At 39.4% G+C, this 20,964-nt stretch overlaps 1 long non-coding RNA gene across 2 annotated transcripts in view; it reads left to right on the forward strand.

Moving 5' to 3' along the window:
- LOC108178130 (uncharacterized) overlaps positions 1–20,964 on the forward strand; it is a 99,677-nt gene that overhangs the window by 12,595 nt on the left and 66,118 nt on the right. Inside the window, exon 4 of one of the 2 annotated variants that reach the window (XR_011378042.1) lies at positions 759–1,270. The exons of the other annotated variant lie outside the window; for it this stretch is intronic. This is a non-coding gene — a long non-coding RNA (uncharacterized lncRNA). Of the gene's footprint in view, positions 1–758; positions 1,271–20,964 lie in introns of those variants that run through there. 2 annotated transcript variants of the gene reach the window in all.

Genomic DNA, 20,964 nt, shown 5'->3' on the forward strand with positions numbered 1-20,964 from the left:
CCAAGATCAGGAGCCTGGATCTCCATCTGAGTCTCCCAGGTGGGTGGCAGGAGCCCAAGTACTCGCACCATCTTTTCTGCTGCTTTCCCGAGTGCATTAGCAGGGAGCTGAATTGAATGTGGAGCAGCAGGGACGTGAACCAGTGCTCACATAGGATGCCAGTGCTCTGCTAATGGCTCCACACTGCTGATTTTGTAACAAGACCTATAACAGTGTGAAACAAAAGTTGAGATTACAAGTGGGAGGCCAAGTAAATACGGGTTCTAACTGCATTTGGTAAAAGTTTTAAGATAATATGTGATTTAATGAAAGAAATACTAGTTGCTGATGAAATTAAAAATGTGTAGATAAACATTTTATAACACATAGTTTAAGAAAATATACTTCATTTTGCATCATCTAGGATATAATTAAATAACATTGAAATAAATATATAATTCTAATGGTAAGAACTTTTATTTTAGCAACTGTTTTTGGTGAGATTTCTTGCCTTTTTTTTGAAAAGAACTATGACAAAACCACATGTGGCCAACAAATATTGGCCAAATGGGTCCATTTTGCTTTGTCTGAATTATAATGATTTACTGTTGATGGTTTAGTAGTGCTTGTCTTTTGATGCTGTTACGTTACCCAAGTCTAGGGTTTTAATGTGGAGTTTGAGATCATCCTGCAAGCTCCAGTGAATGCTTGACACCTCTTATCTCCCTTTTATCTGATTCTATTCCTGTGAAGTCAATTCTAATATTCCCATTTTACAGGTTTGCAAACTGCAGTGCAAAGAATATACAGGGTAACAGGACCATGGCCCCAGAGATGAAGTGACAGAGCCACCACTGAAAGCCAATCAGCTCACCTCTAGTCCACATTCTTGTTGCTGGGTAGGAACTAGAATTGAACCACTGAGGGAGGGAGAGTGCTGGCGGAGGAGGTAGTCGGAGGTGGTGGTCAGCCTGGGAAGGGGGATGGGAGGTTCTCTTACAGAGATAGGGAGCTTTACAAAGGCTGAGCAATGTTCCCACTATTCACATTGAATGTCAGCATTCTTCCAAACTCTACACGAAATTTTGAATGCCAAATAAAGTGTTTTTCCTCTACTATTTTCCCTACATAAAATAACCAGTACAATTTCATCTAGGTTTTCTAAAAAGAGACAAATTGTCAGATTGAATTATCTTTCAATATTTTACTATAGAAATCTTCCTTTACTTGGTTTTCTTTTTTCATTTTCTTTTTTTTACTTTTATTTAATAAATACAAATTTCAAACTCCAGCTTATGGATTACAATGGCTTTTCCCCCCAGTAACTTCATTCCCACCCGCAACCCTCCCATCTCCAGCTCCCTCTCCCATTCCATTCACATCAAGATTCATTTTCAATTATCTTTATATACAGGAGATCAACAGTTTCAACAGTTTGCTCCCACACAGAAACATAAAGTGAAAAATACTGTTTGAGTACTAGTTATAGTGATAATTCACATTGAACAACACATTAAGGACAGAGATCCTACATGAGGAGTAAGTGCACAATGACTCCTAACAAATTGACACTCTTGTTTATGGCGTCAGAAATCTCCCTAGGCTCTTGTCATGAGTTTCCAAGGCTATTTGAGTTCGCTGACTCCAATCTTATTTAGACTAGGTCATAGTCAAAGTGGAAGTTCTCTCCTCCCTTCAGAGAAAGGTACCTCCTTCTTTGAGGGCCCATACTTTCCGCTGTGATCTCACTCACAGAGATCTTTCATTTAGGTTTTTTTTGTTTGTTTTGTTTTGTTTGTTTGTTTTTTGCCAGAGTTCCTTGGCTTTGCATGCCTAAAATACTCTCATGGGCTTTTCAGCCAGATCCGAATACCTTAAGGGCTGATTCTGAGGCCAGAGTGCTGTTTAGGACATCTGCCATTCTATGAGTCTGCTGTGTATCCCGATTCCCATGTTGGATTGTTCTCTCCCTTTTTAATTATATCAATTAGTATTAGCAGACACTAGTCTTTTTTATGTGATCCCTTTGACTCTTAGACCTATCATTATGATCAATTATGAACTGAAACTGATCACTTTGACTAGTGAGATGGCATTGGTACATGCCACCTTGATGGGACTGAATTGCAATCCCCAGGCACGTTTCTTTTTTTTCTTTTTTTTTTTTTTTTGCTTTCAAACTTTTATTTAATGAATATAAATTTCCAAAGTACAGAATATGGATTACAATGGCTTCCCCCCCATAACATCCCTCCCACCCACAATCCTCCCCTTTCCCACGCCCTCTCCCCTTCCATTCACATCAAGATTCACTTTCTTTTCTCTTTATATACAGAAGATCAGTTTAGCATACATTAAGTCAAGATTTCAACAGTTTGCTCCCACACAGAAACATAAAGTGAAAAATACTGTTTGAGTACTAGTTATAGCATTAAATCTCAATGTACAGCACACTAAGGACAAAGATCCTACATGAGGAGTAAGTGCACAGTGACTCCTGTTGTTGACTTAACAAATTGACACTCAGTAATCACCCTAGGCTCTTGTCATGAGCTGCCAAGGCTATGGAAGCCCCCTGAGTTCACTGACTCTGATCATATTTAGACAAGGCCATGGTCAAAGTGGAAGTTCTCTCCTCCCTTCAGAGAAAGGTATCTCCTTCTTTGATGACCCATTCTTTCCACTGGGATCTCACTCGCAGAGATCTTCCATTTAGGTGTTTTTTTTTTTTTTTTTTTTTTTTTTTTTTCTCCCAGAGTGTCTTGGCTTTCCATGCCTGAAATACTCTCATGGGCATTTCAGCTGGATCCGCATGCCTTAAGGGCTGATTCTGAGGCCAGAGTGTTGTTTAGGACATCTGCCATTCTATGGGTCTGCTGTGTATCTCACTTCCCATGTTGGATCATTCTCCCCCTTTTTGATTCTATCAGCTAGTATTTGCAGACACTATTCTTGTTTCTGTGATCCCTTTGGTTCTTAGTCCTATCATTATGATCAATTGTGAACAGAAATTGATCACTCGGACTAGTGAGATGGCATTGGTACATGCCACCTTGATGGGATTGAATTGGAATCCCCTGGTATGTTTCTAACTCTACCGTTTGAGGTAAGTTAGCTTGAGCATGTCCCGAATTGCACATCTCTTCCCTCTCTTATTCCCACTCTTGTATTTAACAGTGATCACTTTTCAGTTAAGTTTCAGCACTTAAGAAGAATTGTGTATTGATTACAGTATTCAACCAAAAGTATTAAGTAGAACAAACAAAAAAAAACGTTTCTAACTCTACCATTTGGGGCAAGTCAGCTTGAGTTTGTCCCAAATTGTACATCTTCTTCCTCTCTTATTCCCACTCTTATATTTAACAGAGATCACTTTTCATTAAATTTAAACACCTAAGAATAATTGTGTGTTAATTACAGAGTACAACCGATAGTATTAAGTAGGACCAAAAAATACTAAAAGGGATCAAGTATTAAGTTGTACTTTTATTTCATATGTCTGTGTGCATGTGTGTGTGCGCTTCACTGAGGAAAACCATCAGGGCCAATCTGACTCTCCTTGTGGATTCCACACTTGTCACCACCAAGATGATCATCTTTTCTGGGAGGAAGATCTCTGAGAAGGTAATCTCCTGAAAAATGATTTTAGCACTTTCTGCTGAGTTGAGATATTTTTCTAATGTTCAAGGAAGTTTGCTGCTGTTCTTTACACTCAACCGTTTCTCCGTCTCTTTGCTGTGCAGCTTCACTCACTGGGTTTGTGAAAGTGAGATGGAGATGTTTCTCTCTGCTTGTGCAGAAACACCTGGACTCCTTTCCTGCTGCTGCTGGTTTCCCAGTGTTCACCACAGTCCGGGTTTGGGCTGTCCCCGTGCCTCTCTACATGGAGTTTGGGCACAAATCCCAGGTTTAGCATGAACTTCCTTCCTGCCGTGGGATTATTCTCAGCTCTCAGTCTTCTATCACACTCCCTAGTTGGGTTGTGAGCAACCATTTCTTTTCATTTTTAAATTAATTAACATATTTTAATTTTTATTTGAAAGGGAGAGAGGAAGAGAGAAGTTGAGAGACAGAGAGAGAGAGAGAGACAGAGAGAGAGAGAGAGAATCTGAATCTTTTTCCTGCTAGTTCATTCTCCAAATGCCCACACAGCCTGGGCTGGAGCAGGCCAAAGTCAGAAGCCTAAAGCCAAAATCCTAGAACTCCATCATCAGGATCATCCATGTGGGTGGCAGGACCTCATACTGAAGCCATAATTTTTGCCTTCTGCGCTGCATATTATCAAGAGGCTATGTGGAGAGCTGGGTGGTAGGGGCTCAAATGTGACATTTTGACATGGGATACTGGCATCCTAGTGGCAATTTAAGCCTTTTCGTCAAACACCTGCCATGGGAATTCCTTTTACTTGATGCTTTGGGTAAAAGTCTCTATACAGCATAGGAAATAGCATGTTCACTGTTATGTGGCTTTTCCCTGAATTCTTTCCCAAAGATTCTTTTACCTCTAATGTTTCCTGACCCACAAAGCTCAGTAAACTGAAGATGGACCCATCCGAATTATTGCTGCAACTTCCAGCCTTCCCTCTCTACCTTCTTTGTTTTTAAAATATATTTATTTACTTGAAAGTCCGTGTTAGAGAGAGAGAAGGGCAGACAGAGAGAAAGAGAGAGACCTTCCAACCGCTGGTTCACTCCCCAAATGGCCACAGTGACCTGGGCTAGGCCAGGCTGAAACCGGGAGACCAAGCAAAAAGATAAAGAAAAAACATTCTCTTTTCTGAGGATTAGGAATTCTCTGCTGTACTTTACCAGGGAGACAAAGTTTCTTCCATCTCTTGAACATTCAGATTGTATTTATTGCTTCACATTGGTTGTTTAGAAATAAGTATGTGTTCCACTTCTAGCATTCAGGTGGAATTTCATGACTTTACTTGGCCTTTTCCTAGAACATCTTAATTTTCTATGCTGCCATAGTCCAGTTCCCCAGGTTGCTCAAATGCCCTAACTTTATCTTATCCTGTATCTACGTATGTCAACATCTGTTAAAACATTCTAGAATATGCGGTGGACATTTAATGTACTGGTTGAGGCACCACTCAGGACACCCACACCCCAGATCAGGGAGCCCAGGAGCGAGTCCTGTCTCTGCTTTGAGTTGAAGCTTCCTGCTAATGCACATCCTGGAAGGCAGTATATGATGATTCAATCACCTTGGAGACCTGAATTGACTTTCCAGGACCTGGTTTTGGCTCAGTACAGCCCTGGCTGGTCTAGGCATTTGGAGAGTGAACCAATGGATGGAATAATTCTCTCTCTTCCAAATAATAATAAAAAAGGAGCAATAACCATGAATGATTAAATGTGGTTACATTAATCATTTAAAATATTAATAAATAAGTTAATAAATAAAAGTTGAAATTTAAAAGACATTCAACTTTGTTGGCAAATTCACACCAAATTCCTTAATCTTTTTGAAAGCCTTGTAATGTCTAAGTCCAGTCAGCAAACCAATTCTAAATAAAGCTTTATTGGAACTCAGCTACAGTCACTTATTTAACAGTGTCTGGCTGCTTTCAGTCAACATTGCAGACCTGACGAGTTGTGGCAGAGAGGATATAACCTTTAAATTTCTAAAACATTTGCTTACTATTCGGGTCTTTACAGAAAGTGTTTGCAGACTCCTGGTTGAGATTATTGCACTAAACCTGCTGAATTATTTTCAGTCAGTGGATGTTCAAGGGTACAGTGCCACCTATGGTGAGTTGGATCGCCACAGTCGAAAATGTGTTGTAATGTCCGCTCTAGAAATCCCTGACTCTGGTTTCTCCATCAGTATTAATTACGACACACTTCTCTGGGGTCAAAAATATCTATTCATCAGGGACAGTTATATATTTTAAGGAATGTGTGCAAGCATAAACCACATACCTATTTTTGCTTGGTGAATATGCTATTTTTGCTTGGTGAGTATGTTACATAACAAAACAGATTCCACATACACAGAGAAAATATTTAATTTGTCTAATGGACAAACAGACTATACAGTTCATATAATTAAGATACTGTTCTGTTTTAAAAAAAAGAAAGAAAAAGGAAATTAAATTTGTCAGGAGACCAAAAATTCCCTAGTAGAATCAAAATAGACAACCTCTGTTTTGATCAGCTTAATCCTACTACATATCTCTCAAAAGGCAAAGTATCATATGTGTCTGTCTGCCTCTTTAGGAAAGGCCTGTGAAACCTAAGGGGAGTTATTATGTTACTGATGAAAAGCTGCAATCTGTAACACATATGTGCATTTCAGTGTATAGTATCTGCTTATTTTCATTAAATTGCATTAAATGCTTCAATATGGAGTAGAGTCATCTTCTTTAGGAAGCTTATACTTGTGGAATTCTTTGTGGTGTCCTTGGGAATCCCTTTACCATGTATCCATGGCGTTCTGCCCTGCCTAGGCTCATTCTTTCCTATCCCCTGGTATATTTATTAAGACAGGAGAGCTTTTCCTTTCCGACTCTAACATTGTGCTCTTGTCCCCAAGCTACTGTTTTTGAACTAAAAGCAAAGTCAAAGGACAATATATTTGTGGAGAGACTATAACAATCCTAGAAATTATGGCCTGATATCTGTTTTCTTACTTAAAAGCAGAAACAGAAGTTCTCTTCTCTCACTCCTCCCACCCTCTCTCCCAAAACTACTGTACTTCAGACCTAAGCTAAGGCCTGAAGTAGCAGAACCAAAAAAGCCAATAAAGCCCAAGCTGGAGAGATTGCATCATTTATACATTTTCTCCACAGAAGGGATGTGGGGCTGAATAATCACTTTGTACACAGTTCTATATGGCCTCCTACAAGGCTTAGAATTGTACAAACAACCTTCAAAAAACAGTCTTGAGACTTCATTTCATATATTTTGAGTATGTTATTCCTGGGAAAAAGAGATGAAAATTTAGCTCAACATTATCTAAGTTTGTAAAGTAACTAGTAAAGACTAATTTATTTTTACTTGTTCTCAGTTAATTGTTCATCTTTTTGTCACATTGACAGTAGTATGTAAGAGAGATAGTAGCAAGTGATAAGTATTTGTTTTAATCCAACTGAATTGGATGACCCCAAATCCATCTCATTTCCAAGTTTTCCACTTCAGGAGCTGAAAGTCATCATCTTGTCAAATTTAGTCAAATGTCCTACTCCTTCTGAAATATAAAAGAAAGCATGAGGCACAAAAAAAAATTCTAGTTGAAAATTCAATCATTTTTTAGTAGTTTCAGGTACAAATTTCTATAGGAAGTTTGCTTCCCAGAAACAACAAAAAATTCTGAGGGCTTATGCTGTGCTGTGATACACACATATAAAAAGAAAGTGGCCTAACTGGGAATTGAGTGAGTGTAGCGCTTGATGAGATCATTTGTTCCTATCTTGGTGAGTCACAGTAACAATTACAGTGCAAAAATTCGTGTTTACACTTATCCAAGGAGTTCTGCAGATTTGTCACTCCCACACCTACCAGGGGACTCTCAGGAAGGTGGGAGAGCTTACAGTCACAGGTCTACACCTTGTGCACTCATTAGCCACCTTATACACACCCACTCTTCTAGATTAACCTGTCCCAATTTTGCCTTGGGGACTCATGCACTAGACAGTAAGAGGGTAAAGACTATCCTTCCATGTCAAGGTGCTAATGGCTATTTTTAAGCAAATAAGCAATTTTTATCATGTGTATGTGGAAGGAATTATATATATATATATATATATATATATACACACACACAAAATAATGCTTGTTTTTATTTATGTTTATTCTCTTCTAAAATAGCTCATGTATATAAAATTGTTAATTAATGGTATAATAATGATATACATGACAAACACTGTTCTAAGCAATTTACAACTAAAAACATTTTTTTAAAAAAATATTTACCTATTTGTTTATTTGAAAGTCAGAGTTACACAGAGAGAAGAGACAGAGAGAGGGAGGTATCTTCCATCTGCTGGCTCACTCCCCAAATGGCTTGAGGGGCTGGGGCTGGCCAGGCCAAGCCAGGAGTCAGGAGCTTCTTCCGAATCTCCCACATGGGTACAGGGGCCCAAACACTTGGGGCATCTGCTGCTGCTTTCCCAGGCACATTAGTAGAGAGGTGAATCAGAAATGGAACAGCTGGGTCTTGAACTGTCATGGGAAAACGGCAGCAGAGAAATTGTTACCTTGGTTCTTTGTCTCATATGGAAGAAGAATTTCCAAGCAGACAAGGCAAAGAGAAAAGTGAAAGTTAAAGGTTTAAAAGCAAGATTTGTTAGTTAATAACCTCCAGCCAGAACAGCATGGAGGGGGCTTCCAAGAGAGGAAAAACCCAAAGGACCCGATGGCACTGGGGTTTTTAAGCACAATTTTGAAGGGAAAAAAAAAAAATAACTTGACAATCAGATTGAAATTCAGTTATCAGGTGGGGACAAAGCCCATCAAAACACCTGAATTTACAATCCTCTGTGCTATAGGCTTGCTCATGCTAAAACAAAAACCATCCAGAAGGTATTTTGTTTTCATAATAAACTGTGATCACCACACCCTTGCTATTCTCATGGTACATTTTGGAGACCCCTAAGGAAGGAGGGTGGTCAATATGTTCTTGCTGTAGATAACCTTCTGGGGGGAAGCAAGCAGTCTACACCCCTGATTCCACTGGGACCACCCTGAGTGCCTATTAGCCCATCTGACTCCTCACAGAGCCCACATCCAAGTGGAGTGCTGGCACTGCAGGTGGTGGCTTTTCATCAGCCCCCAAGTAAGCTTTTTAATCTCCAACACTTCACAGCACCTTGAACATTTAAGAGAGGTTAAATAATTTGTCCACTGTCACACAGAGAGGATAAATAACCTGTGTCCAGACCTAAATTATTTCCCAAACGTTTTATTACAATAAATTTGGACCTTGGAATTTTAGATGATTTCTATCATCATCCTATTAGAATTAGCACATGGCATAGACTCAACTACAAAAAAGATATTTACAAAATGTTTGCTTCATTGAATCAGTCCCATTTCATTTGAAAGGTTGTAGGCCATAGTGACTGAAAGCAACAACTTTTTAGCCAGTCATCTAGGGCTTGAACACAAGATAATTGACCCTGAAATTTACATAATCCTCTCTGATTCAGTTTCCTATCCTGTAATATGAAGATAGTGGTAACTTACTGGTAGCTTTGGGATCTGCAAGGAGAAAAGGCCTATACTTCCGGGAATGGAGAGTCCCTACCTGCATTTCCGGGGAAGAAAAATCCTTGTCAAGATCCCACAGGTGCCTAAAGGTCAACCAATGAGGATCAGACCTGCCTCAACCTTTAACCCCCACACCCTGTATCTATAAAAGGAGCCCTCCCAACCTCTGATGCGAGATTTCCCTGGCCCCCGCTCTGTTGCTCTGTTGGGACCGGGGAACCTTGCCTGGGAGTGGAATCCCAATAAAAACTTGTGAATTAATTGATTCATCTGCCTGGGAAGATTTGTTAGGTGCCAGACACCTTGCATTTACTTCAGAGTCATTGCGATAGATAAATTAACTACTATATGCTAAGTACTTAAAATACTGCATAAAACCTATGAGGGAATTTGAAATTATTTGTGGAAAAATAAAATTAGAATATAAGTTAATTTTGGTGGAAAAAAAATTTCAAAACCCATGCATAGTTTTCTCATAATAAACATTTTTCATGAACTTTTTGAAGAACCTTGATAGGAAGCAGCATATAAACATTTTTATGATAGAATTTTCTTTTGTTGTGAGTGAATATTATTCCTTTATTACATATACAAATATTTTATGTATAGACATATATGTGTATATATATATACTTTAAATAGATGTATTTTAAATTCATTCATGTGCATTCACTGTAAGTAACACTCTGACCTCAGAATCAACCCTTAAGGCTTCCTGGTCTGGCTGAAAGGCCTGTGAGAGCATTTCAGGAATGGAAAGCCAGGACTCTGTTGCAAAAACTATCCTGCTTGACAAATCTCTGTGAATGAGACCCCAGTGGAAAGAAGAGGCCATCAAAGAAGGTGTACTTTTCTCTGAAGAGAGGAGAGAACTTCCATTTTGCTTATGGCAATATTGATGGACTCTGTGATCACAAAAGGCTTCCATAGCCTTGGCAGCTCATGGCAAGAACCTTGGGTGATCACTGATGTCATAAATAAGAGTGTTAATTGTTAAATGAACAATAGCAGTCACTTTGCACTTACTCCCCATGTAGGACCTCTGTCTTTAATGAGTTGTACTGTGAAATTAACTGCAAAAGTTCTTCTCAAAATATACTTCATATGTTGTGTATGTGTGTGGGTGCAAACTGTTGAAATCTTCACTTAGCATGGAGTTGGTCCTCTGTATATAAAGTTAAACTAAAAGTGAACCATAATGAAGAATGGGATGGGAGAGGGAGTAGGAGGTGGGATGGGAGTTGGGGCGGGAGGATGGAAATGGAGGAAAGAACCACTGTATTCCTAAAGTTGTACCTATGAAAAAAGCACTTATTAAGTAAAAGCTTTAAACAAAATAATTCATGTCTTGATGAGCTTGGTTGTTTCCATCCTTCGCTATTGCAAATGGTGTGCAGTGAAGATTGGAGTGTAATTGTATTTTGACATGTTGATTTTAATGCCTTCATATTTGTATCCAGAGATAGGATTGCTAGATCATTTGATAAGTTTTTGAGGTTTCTACATACTTTTTTTCTTAATAACTGTCTTAGCTGACATTCAATAGTGTGAAAAGGTTTCCTTTTCTCCACATCCTTGTCAGCACTTGATATCTTACATCTGCTAATAATATCTGTTAATAATAACCACTTTATCAGATGTGAGATGATATCTCATTATAGTTTCAGTTTGCATTTCTTTTTTTTTTTTTTTGACAGAGTTAGTGAGAGAGAGAGACAGAGAGAAAGGTCTTCCTTTTGCCATTGGTTCACCCTCCAATGACCGCCGCGGCCAGCGCACTGCGGCTGGCGCACCGTGCTGATCCGATGGCAGGAGCCAGGTACTTCTCCTGGTCTCCCATGGGGTGCAGGGCCCAAGCACTTGGGCCATCCTCCACTGCACTCCTGAGCCACAGCAGAGAGCTGGCCTGGAAGAGGGGCAACTGGGGCATTTCTTTTTTGATTAGTGAAGTTAAACATTTTTTTTCATATATCTGTTACCCACATACATTGTATATCTTCTTTTGAGAAATGTCTAGTCTATTTTTGCCCAATATTAAAATAGGTTTATTTATTTTCTTATTATTCAGCATTTTGACTTTCTTATGTATTTCAGATATTAGCTCATTGTTCAATGTATTTTTGTGAATTCTGTATCCCTTGATCAAAGTGTCTGCTTTATTCCAGCAGTACATGCTGTTTTTGTTTTTATAGCTTTGTAATATATATTGTAATATATATATATATATATATATATATATATTCTTTTCCAGAGTAAGGAAAGTGTTTATTGGTGGAAACCCAATAGACCTGAGGGAAGAAGTGAAGAAGGAAAAGAGAGAGAAGGAGAGTGTAAGAGAGAGATCAAGAGACAGAGAAAGAGAGATTGAGAGAGAGAGACAGAAAGAAGGAGAGAGAGCCATGTGTTCAGGAACAGGTTATCTTAAAACGTTGTGTGGGGGATGGGCAGGGAAGTAGGAGCAGCGAATTCCATTAGGCTGGGGGTGGAAGTGACACCAGTGGTTGAGCCATGGGGTCACCTGGCTTCCAGCAATGGCAGCAGGAGCTAGAGCCTAGGATGGAGTCTGGGGCATAGATCACGCCATAGATAAGACTACACCATTTTACTAACATTCCCCCCTTTTGTTTTTTATAAAGCAAGAGTTGTATGGGATTACATTAGCCCCAAAAGTCCAGGAGGGGTAGAGGGATGATGATCTGTTACTTCCTGCTGACATGGGGCAAGAGGTATTCTCTTTGCTGGCATGGGGTGATGTCTCAAGTCGCTGTTTCCTGGGTGGAGAGCCCAGTATATCCCTGTGGCAGCATTTGGCTGACTGCCTGGCTGGAGATGGCCTTGGTTTGGTCCATTATCTACTCCTGTAAACAAACAGATACAATAGCATGAAGACAGGATGAGAATAGCAAACAGTGATCCTAAGTAGTGGCATTAACAAAGTAATGAGAGGATTTCACAGAGGAGAGGAAATGTGAAGACTGTTTGATGGACTTGGTTTAAAGCTGACCTCAGGCAAGACTGGGAGAAAGGCCACTCATCTTTTGCAGGTAGAGGGGTTTGTAGAGAAGTTCTGAACAATCATACAACATTAAGTGGGGGGAGGACCATCAGTACACACAGGTTGGGTGCAGAGCCACTGATGCTAGAGTAGAGGCTATGATTCCAAAGGAATGAGGCCCAAGTGGGCTAGACAGGGCCTAGAACAAAGGACAGAGTCATTATTGGAGAACCTAAGAGTCTGCTGTCTAAATCACGACTAAGTTTTCCGATTGAGAGGCAAATAGAAACTGGCAGAAGGGGCCTGATAATAATCAGGTGGGCTTTAAGGCCTTGCCAGTTATGAGGCCCAGACTCAGCTCTTCACATAGGCTACATCTTAAGGGAGGTGTGAACCTCCTTGGGGAAGGCACCCTGTTGATTTCCATTACCTAGCTGGCCTAGGGGGAGAGCTGGCCAGGTAAAAGCACGTGGCATCGTCTGCCTTGCAATGTTACTGACCCTGCTTGGCTGTCCCCTCAGCAGCGGTGGTTACTTTATAAGCTGGGCTGAGTGAAGGGCTTTCAGCTTAGAGCCAGCAAGATCTGTGGCTCTGACCTGGGTGTCCTTTGACTCTAGGGCAGTTCCATTTCCAGTGATCCGACTCTTGGCTGGCAGAGCTGCCAGGGCTCTTCACAAGCTGACTTCTGCTGAAGCCCAGGCTTTCCACATTGAAAGTCACTGCAGTGGACTGGCCTGTTGGGTCTCTTTGAGGGCAAATCACCGTACAGAGCAGCCTTTAATAGGCCTGCCACTTTGTAATATATTTTGAAGTCAAGTAGCATAATGTTCAGTTCTTTCTTCTTTTTGCTCAAGATTGCTCTGGCTATATCAAGTCTTGTTATTCCACAAAAATCATAGGATTACTTTCCTATTTCTGTGAATAACAAAATCAGAATTTTGATTGAGAATGCTTTGAATCTATAGATCACTTCAGATAGTGTGGACATTGTAATAATATTAATTCTTCCAGTCCAAGAACATAGTAAGTTTCTCATTTATTTGTGTGGACCTCAATTTCTTTTCACAACATTCATTTTATATAATAGTTTGTAGTCAAGTGCTTTACTCACAGTTCCATCAAGTCTACAAGTTAGGAACACCTAAAAGGATAGATATGGCCTCTCTTAGCATGCTTACATCTTAGTGTCTGGTTTAAGACCGGGCTACTAAACTTCTCATCCAGCTTCCTGCTGATACACATTCTGTGAGGCAACAAACGATGGCCCAAGCACAGGTGTCCCTGTCACCCATGTGAACGATGGTGATGGACTGCCTGGATCCTTGCTTTGGCCTTGTCCCATTCTGAGTACTGCAGGCACTTGGGAGGTGAACCAGCAGATGAAAAATCTGTCTCTTTGTCCCTATTTCTCTCTCTCTCTTGCTCACTCTCTCTTGCTCTCCCTCTATCTCTGTTTTTCAAATAACATGGAAATAAATGAATAAAATAAATTCTCCATGAGGGTGGAGGTATAACTCCTTTGTTGTTATACTCAACCTCAATCAATTGCCCTGTGATTGTTGTCAGCAGTCTGCACATTGGCAGTATTTCTGAGTCACTAGTTCAAAACCCTTGTTTCTCACAACTAGATGCCTTTGTAGGACATGAGAATGTCCAGATTTCATATTCAAGAGGATTTCAATAGACCAAAAATATTTTTATCTGAGTCTCAATAAAGATTGACTCCCATTAAATATTTTGCTTCTTGCAAAATGTTCCTGTCCTATATTCTGGTATTGAGATTCCTCATAGGACAGCAAATTCCAATCTTCATGAAGTCAAGAAAAAATTCCATTACATTTTTCACCCATAACAATGTGTCAATCATAACATTTGATCTAGAATAACAACCAGTCACTTTAAATGACACATTTCTGTAAAATTGGGTAGCTCATCTTAAATAGGAAATTGCTTAATATATAGAGAGAATGGCATGTACAAAATCTGAATGTAGGTAGACGGCCTAGAAACCCAAGACAAGCTAACTTTGGAAACCCAAGACAAGCTAGCTTTGCAACTCCTTCTGAAAACTCTCTGCTACAGAACTCCCTCTTGCTCAAGGGATGGGCAGGTTTTTTGTTCAATTTTAGCATTCACTGATTGAATGAGGCATCCTCATATCATGGAGAGCAGCATACTTTACACTAACTCCACCTATTTAATAATACCACCGAAAATACCCTCACCAAAACATGTAGTATAGTGGTTGATCATACATGTAGGTTCTGCAGCCCAGCCCAGTTGACATGTACAATTAATCAGAATAGCTTTATACACAGCTTAGATATCCAGCAGTAAAAATGTATGCATATATATTCTTAAGCGTAGCAGTCAACAAAATCCTTACGTGCATATTCAATAAGCTGTCATCCACTGAGAGAAGATCACCAAATGAAGAAAATTATTGAAAAAAAAGGAGGAAGACAACTATTAAATGCTGATAGAGTATTCTCAAATTACGTTTATAACATGCTTTAGTAAAAATGCATAGAATTGAGAAACCAGCATTTTACATTCATAAAATGGCCTGTCAAAATTAGAGAATGCAATTTTAGGGGTTGGCATGGTGGCTTTGTGGCTTTGTGGTAAAGCCATTACCTGTGGTGCCACTAGTTCAAGTCCTGGCTGCTCCACTATCCATCCAGCTGCCTGGCATGGGGAGAGCAGTGGAGGATGGCCCAAGTACTTGTACCCCTGTCACCCATGTGGGACACCTGGATGAAGCTCCTGGCTCCTGATTTTGGCCTGGCTCAGCCCTGGTCATTTCAGTCACTTGGGAAGTGGACCAGTGGATGGAAGACCTGTCTCTCCCTCTCTCTATATAACACCGGCTTTCAAATATATAAATAAATCTTTGAAAAAAAAGCAGAATTTTAATTTAAAATTCTCTCAAGTTAAATTTTAAAGCAATATTATTACTTAGCCTTAGGTTGTAACTCATTAATTCAGTAAATATATTTATTACATATTATATGTCAGGCATCATGCTAGTCTAAAATTGCATAGTGGATTTGTTTAAATTTAGTCCACTCAACTTGAGTACTTTAGAAACAGAACGTACTACATGGAAATGAACCTGAAGTTCATTACTCTGAATTTCTTCATGGAAGATCACTACATGAGAATACTTCTAAAGATCCATGAAAAAATGAAATTAAAAGATGTTCATTTTGGTGCAATTTTCAAAAAAAATCCTTACATAGTTTTCTCATAATCACATTTCCACAAATGCTTTGAAGACCTTTCATATCCATGGATGTCAAGATTTTTTGGATGAAAATAGGATTATCTTTTATTTCCATTTTCCATGACCTTTCTGAGAGTCCTTTGTATATGTTGTAGTGATGCCAATATTTTATACTGGCTCCCAGATCACATGTTACAAATGGCAATTGTCAGTCTATCACTCTGAAAAACCACCTGAACAATTAAACTAATGGGAATTCAGCATATATTTCTGGAGGAGAAAGTCATTTGGAAGTCTGGAAATTCATTTTGTTATTTGTTTTTTATTACTTGTTTTCTGGTTAAATAATTTTAAAGATTTATTCTCTTATCCATGTATCAAGAATATATTTTTTTGCTGCTTCTTCCAAGAAAAAGGCAGTGAGCAGTCCTAAAAATGCTGATCACTTTTACTTTATTGTAATATGGAAAATTAAACATTAAGATTTATATTGATGTATCAGATGAGAAGGTTGCAGACTATCTTTACCTGAGAATGAGTTCTTCTTTTTGTAGGGCATGACAAAAGAAAAATATTTCATTGATGTTTCATGTGGTAGATGTGGGAGTATATTTTTTATGGTGCTTAATTTATTGTAAAACACACATAAACACAGTACAATTCCCAATGGATCATCATGTCAAGGAAAATACAGAGTAGGAAAAGAACTACAATAAGAAAGTAAAAAGGTGGAGACATTGATCTGACTGTTTTACATTCCCTTTATGACCAATATTTCTTAGAATTCTGCTTTCAGTGTCAAACTCCATTACATCAAAATTTTAGTTGTTGGAAAGATGTGAAAAGCAATTTATTTATGTTGAGTGTAATGTGTGTGTTTGTGTATGCCCACCATCAGCTTCCTCTAAAATCAATAGTAGAAGTCAAGTGCTCTCTAAAGAAAAACTCTCAATCTGATGACAATTTTTGCTTTTTAAAATTAAAACAAGAGGGCCAGCGCCATGGCTCACATGGCTAATCTTCCACCTGCGGCGCTGGCATCCCATATGGGCACCGGGTTCTAGTCCCGGTTGCTCCTCTTCCAGTCCAGCTCTCTGCTGTGGCCCGGGAGGGCAATGGAGGATGGCCCAAGTGCTTGGGCCCCTGCACCCGCATGGGAGACCAGGAAGAAACACTTGGCTCCTGGCTTTGGATCAGTGTAGCGCCGGCCATTGTGGTCGTTTGGGGAATGAACCAACGGAAGGAAGACCTTTCTCTCTGTCTCTCTCTCTCTCTCACTGTCTGTATCTCTACCTAATGAATTAAAAATAAAATTAAAACAAGAAATATCACTCTTATTTTTCTCAGATATCAGTTCAGGTTTTATAATAAAATAAAATTTAAAATTAATTAGGCAAATAAAATGTTTGTAGAAGTTAATGCCATGAAAAAATTTCTAAAAAGAAACTTATATATAAGCATATAAATCAGGGGAAAACATAACTATTTTCTAATTCATTTACTTGATATAAAGACATATTTCAGACAATATTTTAAGAGACATAGAACAAAGTATAGCATCTGTATTGTAAATATGGTTTTGCTGAACATCACTTTTTTCTGAAATATTTATCTTTTGTCAACACCTTTCTGATCCATTCTTTCAAATAAAATAAGGAGATGGCAGCCATACCTTCATTTACTCATTCGGTTAAAGTTATTTGTTAAGTTCAAGTAAATGTAAGGCATTTGGGAAATTGAGTTAAATAAGACAACGTAGGTAACTTGCATTCATTCATTAGGTTTTGTAGGAGCAGAGGAGATAATCCATCTAAACATGAACAGACGGTTCTGTTTCCCCAGGTCAGTTAGCCTTTTCAGAGGAAATCTTTCCCTGGCTGTCTCTTCTCTCAATGACATTTTGTCTGTGGAATTCACATATTCAGGAAGCAAGGGCAGAGACACTTCCTCCCTCATCAGGAAGCGGAGGTACAGACTACTGTGAATTGCAACCGCAATAAATCTTCCAAAGTTTAATAACTTTTTGGTTACTAAAGTTAGTAACTTTTTAAAGAAAACTATAGGGGTCGGTGCTTTGGCATATCATATGTGTGCTCGTTGGAGTCTGGCTGCCCCACATCTTAACCCATTCCTTGGTAATGTGCCTGGGAAAGCAGGGGAAGATGGCCCAGGTATTTGGCCCCTGCCACCCACATGGGAGACCCAGAAGAAGATCCTAGCTCCTGACTTTGGTCTGGCTCAGTCCCAACTGTTGTGGCCACTTGGGGAGTGAACCAGTGGATGGATAGTCTCTCTCTGTCTCTCCTTTTCTCCTTCCCTGTAGCTCTGGTTTTGAAATAAGTAAATAAATCTTAAAAAAAAAAAAAAAAACAACTATAGATGAAAAGTTTCTTAGTGTCAAACATTCCACATATATATCTTTGATCAAAATTATAAAGAAATTCATCTTTTATTCCTTATATTTTAGATGGTTTACATCTGATTCTTACATAATCTTTTGATCTGAAGTTGGTTTGGTTAACCAACCTGAAATGATTTAGGAATTAAACGCTTGCTGGTTTTTAGCTTTATATATCGGAATGTGTGTTAAATTACTTATAGACTAACTGGTGGTATGAGTTCACTAGAGCTTCCAGAACAAATTACAACAGACTGGGTAGTTTAAACAGCAGAAATTTATTTTCTCGCAGTTCTGGAAGTGAGAAGTCCAAGCTCCAGAGGTAGCAAGTTTGATTCCTTCTTTGGCCTCTATTATTGGCTTGCTGATGGCTGCTGGCTTCCTCTGGCTTCACATGGTCTTAACTCTGTATTATCTGTGACCTAATCTCTTCTTCTTTTTTTTTCCCTCTCTCTCTTTCTCTCTCTCTCTCTCTTTTTTTTTTTTTTTTTTTTTGACAGGCAGAGTTAGTGAGAGAGAGAGAGAGAGAGAAAGAGAAAAAGGTCTTCCTTTTCCATTGGTTCACCCCTGAAATGGCGGCTATGGCTGGCACTGTGCCAATCCAAAGCCAGGAGCCAGGTGCTTCCTCCTGGCTTCCCATGTGGGTGCAGGGCCCAAGGACCTGGGCCATCCTCCACTGCCTTTCCGGGCCACAGCAGAGAGCTGGACTGGAAGAGGAGCAACTGGGACAGAATCCAGTGCCCCAACCTGGAGGCAGAAGATTAGCCAAGTGAGCTGCGGTGCTGGCCCCAATCTCTTCTTACAAGTACATCAGCCCTATTGAATTGGGAGTCATCCTAATGACATCATTTTTACTTACATTTTCAAAGCCCTGTCTTTAAATTCAGTCAAGGTACCAAGGTACCAAACTTGGGGAGTTCAACATATCAGTTTCAGGGGGGTGATGCAAGATAGTGACTTACATTCTCAGGCGAATGTCTTTCTCAAAGATTAAATTTCAAGAGCTATTCATGCACCAAGTCACATTCTCAAGAGCCAAGGACCATTGTACTTGGTTTTAGTATAATAATTATAATGATATATGGGAAATAGCAATAAGCATCATAGTAAGTGTCAGCTGGGTGGTCAAGGGAGTGCCTTCATCACCACTCTCCCAAAGATGCAAGACTCCAGTCAGTGGGGGTTAGATCAGCAAAGTGAGCACAACACTGCACCTTGGATATGGCAAAGTCACTGTAAGATTGTTGTCCCCAACTCAGTGCCTGCAAATGGATCTCTAGGATCTGCTCCAGTGTTGTTGGAGATCCATGATCCCAGCCAATCAGACTTACATTCCAGCCAGCATCACCTGTTACTATTGTTGGTTGCCACAGCCTTAAGCTGCTGGTTCACTTCAGCAGCACACAGCCCATAGCAAAGCTGTGCTGGTCTTCACTGTGGGCTCCAGTGTGATCAGACATAGTGGCATAGGATTGCTCACTCCATGACTCCCTGAACTCTAAACAGCATAATATGGTTCTAAGACACTCTGTGGAAAGATGAGCTGGCATCATAGGGACTCAGGTAACACTGCTAAACTTTGGGCTAGCAACAGGAATCCCTAACAATACCTCTGTGAATGTGGGCACCCAAGCAACCCTTTCAGATTTCCAGGCCAGCAATTCCACAAACTATTTGCACTGGATTAAGGATCAGCATCCCCCAGAACACACATCCTAACTTATGGATTAATAAGCAAACATAAATACTCCTGTTGAAAGGGACAGTAGTTCCTCCCTCCACATCTTCATTGCTGTCAACTGCTTGCAAGATATACTATAGCATTCAACTGAGAATAAAGCCACAATAGCTTCCCAAACAGATACCTGAAGATAAAACTTCAGGAAAAAATCATTTTTTTTCATTTATTATTTTTTTTAACTTTTATTTAATCAATATAAATTTCCAAAGTACAGCTTATGGATTACAATGGCTTCCCCCCCATAACTTCCCTCCCACCCGCAACCCTCCCCTTTCCCTCTCCCTCCCCCCTTCCATTCACATCAAGATTCATTTTCAATTCTCTTTATATACAGAAGATCAGTTTAGCATATTTTAAGTAAAGATTTCAACAGTTTGCACCCACATAGAAACACAAAGTGAAAAATACTGTTTGAATACTAGTTATAGCATTAAATCAATATGTACAGCACATTAAGGACAGAGATCCTACATGGGAAGTAAGTGCACAGTGACTCCTGTTGTTGACTTAACAAATTGACACTCTTCTTTATGGCATCAGTAATCACCCTAAGCTCTTGTCATGAGTTGCCAAGGCTATGGAAGCCTTTTGATTTCACCAACTCTGATCACATTTAGACAAGGTCATAGTCAAAGTGGAAGTTCAGGAAAAAATCATTTGACTGTGTAAGCCACTTATTGAAAATTACAGAAACACCTAACCTGCTAGACACACAATTATCAACACAGGAAATAGGAAGTATAGAAAAGAATGGCAATGAGATGCCCCAAAAGGAAAAAAAAAATACTTTAATGACAGACTGCAAAGGAAAATATATTGAGAATACAGAGTTGAATAAAATCAGGAAAACAGTACATCTTATGAATGAGAAATTCTGCTAAGAGATAGAGATTGTGAAAATGAACCAAAGAGAAAGCTTAGACACAGATAATTTAATAAAACAAAAAGCATAATTGAAAAGCTTAGTAATAGATTAGATCAAGCAAAAAAAAAAAAAAGAATGTCTGAACTGGAAGACAGGTTTTTTGAAATATGTGAGTGAGACAAAAGAGAAAAAAAGGAAGAAAAATGATAAAAGAATGATGAGGCCGGTATTGCAGTACCACAGGTTAAGCTGTCACCTGTGACACTAGCATCACACGGGTGTGCAGGGGCCCAAGACTTGGGCCATCTTCTACTGCTTTCCCAGACCATAGCAGAGAGCTGGATCAAGCAGAACAGCTGGGACTTGAACTGGCACCCATATGGGATGCCAGCACTGCAGGCGGTAGCTTTTACCTGCTAAGCAACAGTGCCAGCCCTGGATGAATAATTTTTAAAAATCTGTATTACGTAAAGTAATTCATAGATTCAACACAGTCTCAATCAAAATACCAAGGCTATTCCTCACAGAACTAGACAAAAAATCTT

This window comes from Oryctolagus cuniculus, chromosome 8, assembly GCF_964237555.1.
Source record: "Oryctolagus cuniculus chromosome 8, mOryCun1.1, whole genome shotgun sequence".
Lineage (NCBI taxonomy): Eukaryota > Metazoa > Chordata > Mammalia > Lagomorpha > Leporidae > Oryctolagus > Oryctolagus cuniculus.